General features: G+C 41.5%; 1 long non-coding RNA gene across 1 annotated transcript; it reads right to left on the bottom strand.

Moving 5' to 3' along the window:
• Positions 1-610: 610 nt before the first annotated feature.
• Positions 611-13,295, bottom strand: LOC140104826 (uncharacterized). Its single transcript, XR_011850423.1, has 2 exons — positions 13,225-13,295; positions 611-859 (listed from the first exon to the last, which is right to left on the bottom strand). It is a non-coding gene; the product is annotated as an uncharacterized lncRNA (long non-coding RNA).
• Between the last annotated feature and the right edge of the window lie 1,002 nt (positions 13,296-14,297).

Here is a 14,297-nt window from a genome sequence, read left to right as displayed (position 1 = left end):
GAAAACAAGGAGTCCGTTCTCTATGGAGCTGACGGAGATCAGTGAGCGCAGCGCTCGGCAATTTCCATCAGCTCCATAGAAATTAATGAAGCAGCTTGGTCATCCGTGTCCGTCTGCTCCATTAATCTGATGGAACAACGAGGGGGCCGACGGACCCCTCATTTTCACAATCTGTGTGGGTCTCTGCACTGAGACCCCTACTGATCAGCAAGTTAGACCCTATCCAACTTTTCTTTGTGGGAAAAACCCTTTAATACAGTGACGTAGCTGCGGCACCCCATAGCACCTCGTATTAAAATGTATTAACTCCCCTGCTCCTCCCATCAGCTGCACCCTAAAACTGATGGTAGATGTCCAGCAAAATCAAGGAATCAAACAAGTTCTTAAAGTTTTAGACTACTGTCTTTACAATAGATTCTTCTAATGGGGTATTATGGTATTTTTGTGGGTAGTAGAGGAGATCTGACTAGCGCACCTATGGGATAGGCTCTACTATAAAGGCAGTAAATAGGGATTATAACCGGGTCCCTAATAACGTGATTAAAGGACTAGGATGTAATTCCCCATGGCAATCCTACATTTATCCTTAAGAAACATGTACAGATCAGATAAAATCCAAATTTTATTCTTCATTATAATCCTAAATAATGTAAATCTGCGCTGTAAGATCTTGTTGTGATTGAAGAATTTCGGCTTTTCATCTGGTGTTATTTCAGCTTTTTCCTGGGTTCGGTTGAATCAGTTCTCCTGGCTCCCAGTCAAAAGCGTTTAATTGACAAGTGGGATTCAGATCAAAGATGGAGCGCTAAATTATCTTCAGATTTTATCCTCTCTGAAGACAGTCGGTTTGATGTGGATCCTGGAAGAGAATGTGAAATATTTGCTTGGGAATTAACAAATAAGAATCCTTTAAAAAAAAAGCTGATTTTTACTTGTTTTGTTACACGATGTTTATAAACAGGGTCATTAGCAACAACGTAACAATGCAATCACTGATCGCTGCCAACTCCCCCAGAAATTGGGGAGACCTCCCACAGTCCTGGAGAAGCTGTCAAGTCTTGGGGGGGCCACATCCTAAGTATGTATTCACCTCATTCTTGCAGTTCTTTTTGAGACCACCAAAGACAAGATATTTAGGGGGTCTATTGCAGGGATCTGTATTTCTTTTTAAAATGTTTGGGCTTGTATTAGTTTCGGGGGTCTAGACTGAAGTCAGTATTAGTTTGGGGGTCCAGATCTATAACGAGGGTCTGTAGTAGTTTGGGGGACCTGGTCTAGGGTCTGTATCTATTCCAGAAGCCTAAAATTGTTTCATTGGGGGTATCATCTATATTTATTTTTTATAGTATATATGAAATAGTAGTACTTATTAAAGGAAATCTACCTTCAAAATCCATCCTGATAAACCAGAGACACTTACTCATAGATCCAGGCACCGTGACTGTGGTATCTTCTTATATGCGTTATACAGGACCTCTGTTCATCTAAAATTAACTCTTTAACTTATGAAAATGAGCCAGAAGTGGGTGTTACCAGAGCCCCTCCATGCTGTAGTTTCACATATTGTTATACTGTTACCCTTTCCTTCACACTGTGTGAGATTTCAGCAGGTAGAGCGAGGGGCAAGAGCTGAGGGGGAGACAGTGTAACAGCCTATAAAGCTACAGCAGGGAGAAGCTCTAATACCCCAGGAGCTCTTCTGGCTCATTAGCATTATTTTAAAATGAAGAAGGCCATGAATAACAAATATAAGACGATTAACAGAGTCACAGTGCCTGGATCTATCAGTAAGTTGGTTTATCATGCTTGATATGATGGTAGATTTCCTTTAATGGGGGTCTGTATTTATTTAAAGGGTCTTATGTCTTATTTAGGGGTCGGTAGTTGTCAAGAAAATCTGCTTTAGGGTCAGTATTTATTCAAAAAATCTAGATGACGTATTGACTATTTTCATTTAGGGCTTGGAGGTCTGTGTGTCATTCTGGCCTGGGATTATTTAGGGGGACTAAATTGGCCCCGGATTTATTTAAGGGCTTTAATCAGGTTTCTGTATTTACTTAGTGTCTGGTCTGGGTCTGTTCTGTATCTGAATGTATGCAGAGGGTTTATTATAGGGTCCATATTCATGGGGTCTCTTATATAGAGAGTCTGATGCAGGGTCTGTCAGGGTAATCCCATTCATCTATAATAGGAAAGAAGGAGCCAAGTTGGGGGAAACCTTCCTGCATTGGGATGTCAGAGTGCAGTGAGATTTACATAGGACTGCAGGTAAATTTAGGGATTTGGTCCTAATCCAACACATAGAATATCATTTTAGACTCGGTGAAACATCAGACCCCATCCATGTCTGTGTCAGGCTCCACCGTTATCTTCCTACCACTCCGACGTCCCAATAGTATTATCTATGACCTGACTATCAGAGGACAAGTGCTGCAGATCAATAACACTGGAGCTGGTGAAGAGGCCCGAGGGCTCCGGGAGGCAGCGGCCACCACCCATTAGACAGATATAATTACATTTGTCTGCAAAAGTTCACAAAAGATCAGGGAGACAAATGAGAATGATGAGTCAGAGGGTGCATGTTCCCATCCCCCAAAGTAACTGTAGGAGCTGATGATAGATTACTCATTAATGTATGGAGCAGGGTAATAGGATCACACCTAACCTTGGGGCTCCCATACTCAAAAGTTTTTGAAACTTTTGCAACTTATTCTACAATAAAATGGAAGTGACCCACGTTGTGCCAATATATAGGTCAGTTTTTGAGCCAAAGCCAGAAGATTCTTTCAAGTGGCCATGTCTGGTCCACACGACACAAAGCAGGTCCCATAGGTTCACCCATAATAACCCTGTGCCCAGCACTTACGGTAATTAATAATAATTCCTTTATTCATACACAGATTACACTGCACTGATGTGGCCAAATCAGTCCCTGTCCCCATGGTGCTCGCATTCAACCTACCAGTATGTTTTGGAGTGTGGGAGGAAACCGGAGGACCCAGAGGAAACCCACGCAAACACAGAGAGAACATAGAAACTCTTTGCAGTTGTTGACCCTGGGACTTGAACCCACATCCTCAGCGCTGCAAGGCTGTAATACTAACCACTAAGCCACCCATTTCATTGCTCATCAGCAGAAGTAAATGAGTCTGATCTGTAATACCAGACACACCACTGTTAAATGCATGGCGCTGTGCCCGACTATACAATGAAAGGATTACAATACTGCTTGAAGCCTATATTCCCTTAAAGGGGTTCTACAGTCATAGCAAGATAGGCCCTGTTCTGTGGATATGTGAAAGGGGATCCAAGATGACCATAGCAGCCAGTCGCGCATGCGCTATTCATCTCTATGGCGCTGACAAAGATTGCCGGGTTTGGCACTTGACTATCTCTGTCAGCGCCATAGAGATGACCGTAGCAGCCGGCGGAGCTGCTCCGGTCATTTGAAGCACATCAGGGCTACACCGGTTCCCCTTTCTCAAGATCCATGGTCTCATCATGGAGACCACCACTGATCAGCAAACTAGGCCCTATCCTATGAAAAGGGCCTAACTTGGTAAGACTGGAAAACTCCTTTAATTTAACCGATTAGCAGAATTGCCAGATTAACCACCATTATTATAATCCAACAAATCCCTTTAAAGGGGTGGTCCATAGGTGTCTGACTGGTGGGGGTCCAAACACTACAGCAGATAGGGGAAAAATGTATTATATATGATAAATCTGCTGCTTCCTTACCCACTTTTGTCTAGTTTTACACCACCTCGCTTTGTTTGTGGCAAAGTTTTGGGCAAAGTTGGTGGACCTTAAGCCACACCCATTTCTTATTAAACCACACCCCTCATTAGGCAACACACAAAAAATGCAGAAAACACAAAATAAATCCAATACATACTATTATAACTACTTATACTTGGAGGCCTAATCTGGAAGGGGGGGTCGAAAACTTATGTTTGAAACTTTTGGAACTTTATATAAGCCACAACTTTACAGTCTGAACAGTTCCCAGCTGAAAATACATCCTGAGCAGTGATTGGCTGTCCACACGAAGAGACACTAATGAGCGCAGACAGATGTAGGATCTGTTCCCAGGCCTTGGTACATTAATGCACTATACCCATAAGTTTTCTGATGGAAACTTTCTACAGAAATATTTGTTCCCATGAGAAAAGTAAATATTCTACATACTTCTGTCGCCAGACCGTCCAACAACAAACTTTCTTATCATAATTGCAATTGAGCTTATTTTATTACTTTAAAGAAAACTATGGTAACGGAATAACAATATATACTCCATGACATCCAAGTTACTGGCTGGACATTAAAGGATATTTTAATACCCAAAACATTGCCATAAAGTAAAAAAGTAAAAAAAAAATCCTTAAAGGGGCTGGTATGATGGACACAGACCACACAACTTTCAATGTGGAGCAGATCACAAGATAAAATTTAATCAGATGAGTCTTCTGGGAAATTAGTTTCATTCCCCTACAGCTCCCCCACAGGAGAAATGAAGTATTACATAGATTTCATTCAAATCAATCAGATATTTGTGTAAGGCATGGGTATCCTTAGTCCTCCAGATTAACAGAGGATCAATTCTAGAGAAATAATAGGTGTCTTAAAGGGGATTTCCAGGATAGGTTGTTCTGTGACAACTGCAGTGGTGCAAGTAAGTGGAGTTGAATTGCAACCTTGAGGCTGCTTCTATGGTGACCCTCACAACAAAAGTATGATCAAACTTGTCATATATATAATAAACATTCTGTACTCTTCTTAGGGAAATGGTGCATAGTTCATTAACATTGGGTCACATTTACTTATCCGGTCCGAGGAGTTCACTAAGATCGTGCGCCCGATATCCTGCATGTGTCACTTCCCCGCTCAGGTCCGCCGGAGTTCACCTTCCTCTTCCTGGTGCATGTAAGTGCATTATCTTACAATACAAATTGAAAGTTAAATCCTGCGCTCAGTCCAAATCAGTCAGATCGTCAGGCACACCCTGGCACGGATTTATGTCGCATGAAAGCCAGTGCAGCTGCCCCAAAATCTGGTAGCGTGCAACACAATCCCAGTGCAAACCCCTCTTAAATACCTTTCAAAGCTGCGCAAATCCCGAGAACAGTAAACAAACCGACGAAAGTGCAATTCTAGAGCCTTAGTACTTTTATCAAAAGTAATCTAAGGGGAGTTGCAAAAAGTATATTCAAGCTAACCTATAGCATTTCAGTATTTTATCCCCTTTTCACGCCCTCTGCAAAGCATTTTCTGCTTTCTATAAACATGAGTGCCGGCTTGGAATAAAGTGTGATTTGAGTGCAGCTTATGACCAGGTGTCTGTGTCATTCTGTTATACTCTGACATCCTGGTATCGGCAGACATTTTTATCCTCTCCTGTAACGAATAATTTAGTGATCACCTTACAATTGTAGAAGGGTTGTTGGAGCCCTGGATAAAAATCTATAATATATAAATACACACACACACACACACACACACACACACATATATATATATATATATATATATATATATATATATATAGTATATATATATATATATATATATATATATATATATACATACATAAACACACATATATATTTAATAGCATAGGAGACATAACCATAACTAAAATGTGATCCCTAAGTACAGTATGTACAATAGCGTGAAATTTACTTAATACAGCAAATCTGAGCATTTCATTGTCATTTTTGTTTTAATTCAAAAATAGGTAACGTATGCTCCATGTGTTTCCCTCGCTTCTGGTTTGGGTTTGCAGCTTTGAAAATTATTTTGAAATACTAGGAAGAGACTAAAAAAAATGTAGTCATTGAAATGAAATTTAATCATTTAGTCAAAATTTCGTCATTGAAATGGGTGTTCCGGTGTTCAGTTGAACCGCGCACCACATTTAAAATGCAAATTCCGACAGAATTGTGCCACGTGCCCCATGTTAAGGGTGCACCAAAGAAGTTGGTGCACCAAAGTTGGTGCACTCAATCAGAGCAGTGCAGGGGGCGCCAGATTTATGAAGAACGAGCGTCACAAATCCTGAATCTGGTGCCCCCTGCACCCTACACAAGCAACTGCACATAGTACACACTGCACTGTTCTTAGTAAATGTGCCCCAACATTTTTAGTAAAAAATACCTGCCACAATATGGGACAAGACTCAATGAAATGTTTTTTGCTAAATTGTTTGATATATGAGATGAATACAAGAGAAGACACTGGGACCAGGAACTTATAATCTGATAAAATGTCCCTCACATTCCACACATGTGAAAAGATGCATATGGGCACTGTAGTTGAGCCTCTCGCCTCAGGCAGCACCATCTGCAGCAAGATGGGGGGCGGCATCATGGGAGCAGTCACCTTCTACAAAGTAGGACTTGACACTCAACCTCCTCTTGTCTAGGAAAGTGAGAAAGGCAGAATGACTCCATGTCCTCCTGGGCCCAATTGCGACCGTACCCCCCCCCCCCCCCGCACCCCCTTCAGTTACACCCCTACTAACCTTTGGAATAATAAATGGGGTCTGCAACCTCTCAGATCTTCCCATAAGTAAAACCAGCGTTATGGAGGACATTTTATAGGGCACTTGCCAGAAGGATTGGCCAACCTTAGCACGTTACACTATATAAGATATCCATAGACTTGAAGGCGGTGCAAAATGTGACATGAAGGTAAAAATCCAATTGCCGCCTTTATTTAAATGCCTCTATCTCTGGTTCTGTAGCTCACAGAACTGCAAGCCTGGTGCAATCTGAAAGAAGATATACTTATCTTTAATATGGCATTAGTAGTATGGTTCTACATACAATAGAACCAAAGTTAGAGGTGTCCGTAGGGACCTACCCCTCCGACTGTCTCTAAACTTGACCCATTACTGCAAATATGACACGTCTCTGTTCATTTTCACATGACTTTGGAGCAGATTGATTTTATAGACAAATGGGTTAAATTTCACATTCTAGAATTCTAGAAAGGTTATTTCATTCCCTACCTGAGGGGGCTAGTAGTTTACTGATGTAAATAGTAGTTGGTGATAGGTTCCCTTTAAGCATCAGGAGACATAATACATTTACACATAGGTCTGCATGGGAGCTGCAAACACTCCTTGTTTCTTGCAAACTGTGTATCCTCTATAAAACACTAATAGGTCTGAGAATATTACATTGAGTTAGATTTTGAGCTGATTTTCCAGATATACACAGGACCAGCTGAGAATCCTTAGGATATGGTTAATGTGCAATTTCTTGGTTTATAATTTCTTTGTAGAGGAACGTCAGACACATCTCATACTTGTGGTCATAAGATGCCAATATCTTTCATCCAAGCTATCATAGTCTATGCATAATCTGACTGTTCACTAAGGTGAAATCCAAGAATTCCATGCACTAAGAAAGTATACTGTACTACTGTTCATCCTGAGAGTCCTGGTTCATGGTAATAGCAGTGACTTCCACAGGCAGAACTGTATGACTAAAGTATGAGAGAGAGACAACTGGAGCTCATATCATAACATTGCATAACATTTTAGAAATATATGCCATTCAGGATCTGCAGAAAGCTGGGTGTCATCCCATATGGACACTAAACTGCTGAATATAACTTTTTTTTTTGCCAAATTTCAGTATAGAAGATCAGGGGTATGATATCAAAAGACATGACACGGGAGGTCAAATCCATTCTTAGTTCACAGATAAAGGATCTCTTGTGTTGTGCATCCAGTGGTCTAGCTAAGGGGGACGGGGTGCAAAGGTCACAGACACAACTGGCCCATGGAGCCTGAGGTGATGCATATATGACACATTCATTAAAATCAGAGCCCTTTAGCTTGGAGGGGCATTTCTGAAAGAGCAAAGATTTTTTGGTCATGGCCTCCTCCATCTTCATGCAGGATAAATCCTCCTTCCGGCAAAGTTGGGTAAAACTATGGTCACCACCAACACAGCATCCAGACACCTGAGCACAAATAGAATATGAAGGGTTATAGAAGGGGAGGGGGGGGGGGGGGACCGTGTAATAATCTGCAAAGCACATATTTTCATTAGCATAATTTAAGAAGCTGGCTTTAGAATGAAGGAGGCCATGGATAAGAAATATAAGAAGGTTACCGCGGTCATGGTGCCTGGTAAGTATCATTGGATTATCATGCTTGATTTCAATGGTAATTTTCCTTTAAGATGCAAAATTTAGTTAAAACTTGAAAACAGCACCACAGTGGTCTACAGGGTGGTCCTGGTACTGCACCTCAGCCCTATACACATGAATATAGGGGCACATTTACTAAGGGTCCGAGGACCGCGATTCTGTCGGGTTTCCTGAATTCTTCCATTTTGCGCTGAATTGCCCCGGGTTTTTGGCGCACGCGATCGGATTGTGGTGCATCGGCGCCGGCTTTCATGCGACACAAATTGGGGGGCGTGGCCGTCGGACAACCCGACTGATTTGGACAAACCACAGAATTTAAAAATCAAATTGTGCCTCAAGATTAGCACATTCCGTCGGACATTCCGGATCGGGGGCGGCCACGGGACGGGTAAGTAAATGTGCCCCATAGTCTAGGTCTCTTTGGAATTTCTCTGAGCATGGGGTCCATGTATTATTCTTGCATGGTGGTCTGAATTTTCTGTGTCTGAAATAGACTTTTCATTGCAGATCAGAAACCTTAAAGGGGTTGTCCACTTTCAGCAAATAATTGATATGGTTTGTGTAGTGAAAAGTTACACACTACTGCCTATGAAAACTATGGTTTTCAACAACTCTATGTACTTGCATATCCATCACATGACCATGCAAAGATTTTTTTATGCACTGGAAGTAAACATAAAATCTTTCTGTACATGGACAGCAAGCAGAAATGTTGAAAACCCAGAGGAATTGATACAGAAAATATATTGGCAAACTGTATAACTTTTCATTACACAAACCATATCAATTATTTGATGAAAGTGGACAATCCCTTTAAGTCGATAATGGTTCCTATAACACAATCGTCTGTAAAACTTTCTATTATTCCTCCTTTTATGGAGTCTAAAAATGGAAAGAAAATCTCAAAGACGCCGCGTCCAGAGCGCTTTCAAAATGGCTATAAATTCCTTCCAGACTTCAAAAATCTCTCTGGATCAAGCTTATACCCTGCACTGGAATCAATTTCCATTATACAGTATATCCCAATATATCTGAGACTGGCTATCTGGCTGGGAAGAAGCAATCTCTGCCTGGAGCTTGGGATGAGGCCAGGGCTTTGCAGGGAATGTGCAGAATAAAGTGAAAATTTTGTAGTGAAATATGGAGAAAGAAGCTGCTCCGACTGATCACATCCATCTGTCTGGCTCCCAAACAGCAAGTGCATTCCTGCTATTCTAGATACTACAGGCAGCGGCGGCCCAGCACCGAATCATAGAGCGTTACTATACAACCAGGAGTAGGAACGTGACTGCATCGATAACAATAAGGTTTAGAAATTTCTCCCCATTCATGGAGGTAAAATATAACTCCCCAGACCAGCTTTTAGCTGCTATAAATTGCGCACCAAAAATCGTGCCACAAAATGAGTTGGAAAAAATAGAAGCGCCAGAAAAGTGTCGGATTCACAAGCGGCGCCACAATTTTGCGCCCCAAAAAAGTGCAAGCCGGAAGTGTAAAAAAAAGCACCAATATTGTAGCACTGCCTTTTCGTAAATAAGGCGCAAGAGGCACAGCACGGGAAGAAATTTTTTTTTTTTTACCAGTTTTCCATTTGAAAGTCGATAATAAATGCCCCACATTGGGGCTCATTTACTAAGGGTCTGCGGACCGCATTTTCGTTGGGTTTCCCGATGATTTCCGCATTTAACAGCGGTCTTTGGCGCACGCGATAAAATTTTGGCGCAATCGGGGGCGTGGCCGTTGGACAACCCGACGGATTCGGACTACGCGCGGGATTTAAAATTCAAATTGTGCCGCAAGACACGCACTCACATACACCGGGAAGAAGAAGGTGAACTCCGGCGGACCTAGGCGGGGAGGCGACACATGCAGGATATCGGGCGCACAAGCTACGTGAATCGCGGCGGACTTCATCTTCGTCGGACCATCCGGATCAGGGATCGCGACAGGACCGGATAAGTAAATTTGCCCCATTGTGTTTTTGGTTTTTTGCCAGCCCTGCCCGGTTAACCAAGGGGTTTCCCATATTTCCTGGAAATCCCTTTTAGAGTGAAAAGGCAGATCTATTGTTGCTGTGTGAGATTTGCTGCTGCAAAAAACCTCTTACAGAAGCTTCTCTTCCAAAAAATTGGAAAATTGTTAAATTGTTGTGATATTGAAATTAACAAACGTTACCTGTTAATGGCTAATGTGCTTGGCAATCAGTATTGAGCATATTCTTCAATCTGGACAGAGAATTAATTGACTGCCATCGGTTTGTACCTAAAAACCCCTAAATAAATCCATAAATATTTTACTGTCATAAAAAGATAAAAGAAAAAAATACCTGACATAATTTATATAAAACATGAATTATCTACAGAATTTTAGAGAAGTTACTTTATGTACAATATATTCTTCCATATGTACAAGTCACCAATAGAGATGAGCGGACCCAATGGTCAGGTTCGGCATTTGGGGTCGGCTGCCAAATCATAGTCCACCCTGGACAATCATGGACATAGCTAGTTTCTAGGGGAATCAATTCACCGGACTGGCTGTTCGGCCCCCAATTTGGCAATTTGTCCAAGTCAGGTGGCCGAACCCCAACACCGAACCCGACTTCTCTGGCATCTAATATAATGTTGGGACATTTATTAAGAGTGTCTGAGCGCAAAACAGTTGCATTTGTCCATATCAACCTATCGCAGCTCAGCTACCATTTTATAAACTGCTTTAGGAAAATGAAAGCTGAGCTCTGATTGGTTGTCCATCTGCAGGTATGTTGTGATACCCATCACTTAGGGAGCAGTCCCCAGTTTATCTACAATTGACCCCCCCCCCCCCTGTCCCATGTGCTGTTGTCAATTAATGCAGCGGCGATTAAGCAAGCACATCTGTGTCAACGTGGCTTTATTTGCTATCGTTCTCCCTTTGGCTTGTATGTCGGTGACAATCGTCTGGTTGCTGTGCAGCCTGATCCAAAAATGTGTCCCTGCTGATTTTATAGTCTGCACGTCCATCGCTTTACACTTACATCTCTTCTCATGGATAGAACTAATTGGAAAAATATTATATATGAAAAACTTCTATTTTTAGATGCCCTTAGATCATGACTGAGGATGAAGAGGCCTAGCAAAGGTATTGATTATACTGTTGTGTATAGTACCTGGGTGGTCAGTATTTAAAGGGGTGATCCAAAGATATAGGGGCACATTTACTAAGGGTCGGAACACCGCATTTTCGTCGGGTTTCCTGACTTTTTACCTTTTTGCCCTGAATTGCCCTGGGTTTTTGGCTTGCACCCGACCCAATCTGGGGGGGGGGGGTGTGGCCGTCAGACAACCCAACGGATTCGGACAAACCGCGGAATTTAAAAACGAAATTGTGTCGCAAGATCATCACTCACATACACCGGGAAGAAGCAGATGAACTCCGGCGGACCTCAGCGGGGGAAGCGAAGGATGTAGGAAATCCGAATCCTCATCGGACCACGCACAGCGGGGATCGCGATGGGACGGGTAAATAAATGTGCCTAATAATGTTATCCCCTATAAATGGTCCTGTCCCCCCAGGTCTTACATGGCCCTGCTACTTTATTCAGTTCCAGAGATAACAAAACTTGGCTACCTCCAGCAGTCCCAGAGATAGTGAATGGAGGGCCTAAGTGCAACCTGTCACACCATTCATTCAGAAGAACCGGACCAATGTTTTGGGGATTAATCTTATTCCCAGTGGTTGGATCAACTGAGATAGTCATGTTATGACATTAAATATTAGGCACAATCTCTTTAACATTGGTTGACCTGAAAGGATTTTCCCCCTCATCTTTCACATACAATTTTTTGCCTTGTTTTGGCCCATGGATTTCATGTACCTTCTTACAAGAATATGTGTAGTGTTTTCTATAAAAAGTCATTCATATCTATAAAAAAAACACTAATAAAACTGCAGTAGAAAGCTGGAAAAATGCTCCAACCTGGTATATTTTAGTGAAAAAAAAAGATGCATAAAAAGACAGGAAACTAGTTTGGAGTTGAAATATCTGGTAGCATTGTTATTGGTAATTTACGTGTTATGGTTAGTCAAATGTTAACAAATTCTATTTAGGAAAAAAAAAGTATGTAATGAATTTATGGAAACTGTCTTTATTGCTTACAGCAACCAATGACAGCACATCATGAAGTCACGTCAAGTATGCATACATGTCTAAAGAAAAAGCAACAAATCAGAGCACAGCTTTCATTTTGAAACTGTAAGCTGAGTTGTGATTGGTTGTATACTATTTACATTGGAAACCCAATGCTTGATTCTGATTGGCTGATAGAAGTCCCTCCCCCATTAGGTCATATTATTGTAACCATGGAACATAGAACCCAACGGTAGATGCAGTGACGGCAGTTGGAGCGATAGCATCTCACCTTGCGATTTCTCAAATTTCTGAAATTTTTGTGGAATTTTATTCCATTTACTTTTGTTTTACGAATATTTTTGTCTGGCCAGAACGTCAAAATGGCAGGTGAGATGACAACACTTGTCATATAATGGGTCCTGGTAGCTACTTCTATGATATATTTTAATAATTTATATGGCCAGATCCCCCCAACTCATACCAGACAATTATATTTAAAAAAATGGGACTATATCCCAAAAATAATTTCCCAATGGGTTCTGTTATATTTTTTGCCCTTATACATCATGAAAATATTAGAAGAAACGACATTCAGACAGTCATATATATTCAAATATCCACCTTCTCCATTAATATACAAATCGGGAGCTGGGAAACAAATTTTGGAAATGTATCTGAAAATAGCAAAAAATTTTTTAGAAACGTCTCAAATTGTGCCATTGGTAGTGGGTTTTTCCAAGTTCTTCAGTTCTAAAACCCCCCAAATCATAGCGGCTTATTCATGGAATTAGTGTCAGGAGGTCAGGTAGAAACTCCTACTAATGTTTCAAGTGTAATGGAAAGATGTTTTCATGACCTCCAGCTCTGAAGCATTGGTGGACTCCAAATTTTATTAAAAATGGAATGCAGAGGTCATCTTGAGCAAATGACCCCCTGTACCCTTCTCTAACCTGCCAAATGAGCTTGTCTTGTCTTCCTTATAGCAGAGGATCCTTCCACCTAGTTGGGTTGGTCCACTGTCCAGGCAGTAACTGCCTCCATGTTTTCAGTTGGGCACCTGAGGGCTCATGCACCTGAAGGTTGACATGACAGGGATGACATGGGATGATCATTATTATGGTTCATTATTCTCAATATATCCAAACCATCACCAGGGTATAGTCATTTCAGATTTACAATACTTGAAGAAGTAATGACATGTTTCCCCCAAACATAGAAAATGGAATAAACATCTGATTATTGGAGGTCTCATCGCTGGGGACCCACAGAATCATAAGTATGGGGCACTGGAGCTGCTTCTAAGTGCTCCATGTAAACATAGTGCCAGTCAGTTTGAAATTTTGGTCATGCCTTCACTTCAAGTCCCATAACATTAAGTAGAGGGGTGGCCGAGCACACATACCACTCATAATATTCACTTCCAGATCCTTGCTCTCATGAGCTTGGCTGGTTCTGCATGTGATGGCACCATCTTGAACTGGTTCCCTCTTCTTTAATAAAATAATCATTTTTTGTACTCTGTATTGTGACTATTTGGGAATATTATGGGGATGAAACATTTATTTAATACTAAAAGGTTGGACTTGATGGACTTGCGTCTTTTCCGGCCTTATATACTATGATACTATAATACTATGACTGATTGATCCATTTTGGGAAAGGCCTAGGGCTCCTAGGGTGTGTCAGATTAATGATTTCTTCATGAATCTGGTGTTCCCTGCACTGCTCCGACAGAGCGCACCTCTTTTCTTTGGTGCATCTTTAACATGGGGTGTGCAACACACTTCTGTCAGACTCTGCATGATAAATGTAACGTGTGATCTGATTGAGCACCAGAACGCCCCTTTCAGTGATGAAATTTGTGTTGCATGATGACTAGCGCAGCCGCGGCTACAAAAGGGTTGCATGTGACACAAATGTGGTGTGAACACTTCTTAAATATCTGAGCATGCGAGCGTGCGGCCCTTAGTGAATGCGCCCCAGTACATTTTTGTTGAAGAAGAAATGCATGAAAAAAATATCA

Source organism: Engystomops pustulosus, chromosome 10 (assembly GCF_040894005.1).
Source record: "Engystomops pustulosus chromosome 10, aEngPut4.maternal, whole genome shotgun sequence".
NCBI lineage: Eukaryota > Metazoa > Chordata > Amphibia > Anura > Leptodactylidae > Engystomops > Engystomops pustulosus.
The sequence above is the reverse complement of the archived record's forward strand: the minus strand, read 5'-3'. Positions and strand labels throughout refer to the sequence as shown.